The following is a 2,916-nucleotide window of genomic DNA, read 5'->3' as shown; positions in this document are numbered from 1 at the left end:
TCTACACCTAATTCTCAGAAAACATCGTAATAAAGGGGTGAAAAATTTTAAGAGCCAGAAGACTAATCTGTGAGATTGTATCTTTTATAAATGAGAGAGAAATTCACCCATGATAACTTCACAGTATGGCTTTATCACGAAGAGTTTAATAGGGACATTACCAATAAGTGTAATAATGTAGAAGTAGATAATTTCATGAAGCTCCATCCCTCCACAAAGAACTACAAGTGACTAAGGAAAGCTAAGAGAGAGTGAATTTGACTTTCCTAGGGATGAGTTACTTACTTGTCTGTCCAATACCAAGTGGTTAGTCCTGAAATCATGTACATCAACACTAAGCAGAATCACTAAATTATAAAATTGTATTTATAAATTCATGTGCCATGTGCCACGCACATACTCAAACACGTATATAAATATGTAACAATAACATTTAAAAAGTGGCCATGAAGTTGAGAGGAACTAAGGAAGACCATGGGGGAGGTGATATAATGGTTTTATAATTAAAATTATTTTTAAAAACAAAGCAACATGCAATTAAAGGTTGCTGATGAAAGATAAATAAGCTACCCTAGTGGGAAGTTCACTGATTTGTTATACAATTCCATTTGGTCAACCATAACACATAATCATATGCACAACTGTAGAGAGCCGTGTGGACAGTAACAGCAATCGCAATTATAAGATGGCGCTGACATCCTGTGTCCTCTTGTGGTAAACACGCTTAGTGTACATGTGCAAGCAGTGAACACACGCCAAATCACAGCCCATCCCGGGGCATAAGATGCATTCCTGGGCAAGCAGCCAATCAGAAATGAACACACCGCTCCAGGGTATATATAAGCAGTGCCTTTTCCGGGCCCGGGGTCTTCCTCTTCACATCGCAATAAACGCTTGCTGCAGAAGGATCCTGGTGACCGCGTGCGTTCTTGCTGGCGAGACAATTGCGCGGGTCACACGCAACATTAGATGTAATGAGCAGGCTGTATTTACACGCACACGCACACACACACCTCTCTGTTGTATGTGGTGTGTGTGTGTGTGTGTGTGTAAAAGAAGTAATGGATTTGAGAAGGGAGTATGGGCATACTAGAAGATTTGGAAGAGGAAAGGGGGGAGGATATACTATAAATATAAATTAATTTATATGAAATTCTCAAAAAATAAATACAAGAACTTTTGCTAAACTATTAATAAGAATTTATAAAATACTACTAAGGAAGCAAAAATTAGTAAAGCTACACCATTCTAAATTTTTGATGGGGTAAGACATTGTGAAAATTGAAATATAAGTCATGATTTTTTTGAGTCTTAGAGAAAATAAGACATCTTTCGGAAGAAAAATGTTGATTTTTATGGAAAGAGACTTATAACTACTTCAAGTAGATTAACAACATAAATTTGTCTACCCTTCTTCACACATGAACACAAATTATAACAACAAAGGACAGAAAAAATGAATTAATTACTGCAATCAAAACATATACTAGGATTTGCATATTAATGAGAGAAATTTAAATAAGTAAAAGCAAGAATCATTTACAAAGTGATAAATTTATAAAAACAACAAGAGAAAAAGATACAGAAGTAAGAATTTAGTAGAACTTTTGTAAATACAACTAGCTATTTTATCTTATAATAGGTTGAATTTAGCTATAATTTAAATCTCTTTTAAATTGGGCACACTTAATGTAGTTCAAGAAATTGAAATAAAAGACTTGGACATGGGACACACATAAAAATCAAGAACAAGAAGGCATTACTTATAGCAATACACTTTAAAGAAAACGCAACAGAAAGAATGAAAGACAATAATGCTCTTAAGGGCACAATAGACAATTTAGTTATAATAAACTTCAATGCAGAAAACCATAAGGAAGTCAAAAGTTGTACCAAATTCTGATACAAGAAAGATAGATAGATAGATAGATAGATAGATAGATAGATAGATAGATAGATAGATGTTGGGAGCCGACTACTAACCGAAAGCGGCTATCATCTTTGTAGTCATCTGGAGCCATATACCCTGACAAGAGATTTGTTTTCAACAGCCCACAACAGCTGAGCACACTCTGATAAACATCTTGTTTTTCTCACATATCTTGTTTTGCTGCTTAGTGCCCCCAACTGCAAGGCACATGTGGTCTCCACGCTGTTAGGTGCACGTGGTATCCATGCTGTAAGGCACATAACGTAGTGCCTTCAGTTGTGCTTGTCCATGAGGGCAAGGCACATGGTAAAGGGTATAAATACCCAGAATTTCCTTTCAATAAGAGAGACTTGATCAGACCCTCTGTCTTGTCTCCGTTCTTCGAGTCTCTCACCCCACTCTCTCTCTTGCTAGACCCTGATTGGCAGACTGGAGCAGCAGAACTGGCCGTTACAAAGTGGCCCCCGAACGTGGGGCAGAACGGGCCGTTACAGATAGATAGATAGATAGATAGATAGATAGATAGATAGATAGATAGATAGATGTCAGTGGTGTTAGATGGGGATTGATGGTGGCAATGTGGAAGTAGCAGAAGGCAGACATGCATCTCCAGAAGCAAAATTATTTCTTCAATAAGGACAACTAAAGAGCTGAAGTCCCTGGGGAAGGAGAGACTGGCATAGCATGGCATGTAGTGATTGGGGGTTTTAGAGAGTGAAAAGAAGAAACTTGAGATGGTAGATTCCATCTACAGATTAGTCCTATTGGGGTCTCAAAGTAGGAGATGCCAGTGGGATTTGTTGTATCAATCAATCCCTTTATCAGAAGTTTCTATGGGTGTTACTAGTTTCAGGTTCAGTATCTTAGTCTACTTGAGACTATTAGGTCATTAATCCTTCATTTCAGACCCTAATGTCACATAAAAAAAATGGAGGAGTATTTGTTCAATGGATGCTTCTTATGGGAGGGGGACAATGGCGGGAAAG

Source organism: Grammomys surdaster, unplaced genomic scaffold, assembly GCF_004785775.1.
Source record: "Grammomys surdaster isolate TR1022 unplaced genomic scaffold, NIH_TR_1.0 189, whole genome shotgun sequence".
Taxonomy (NCBI): Eukaryota; Metazoa; Chordata; class Mammalia; order Rodentia; family Muridae; genus Grammomys; species Grammomys surdaster.
The sequence above is the reverse complement of the archived record's forward strand: the minus strand, read 5'-3'. Positions refer to the sequence as shown.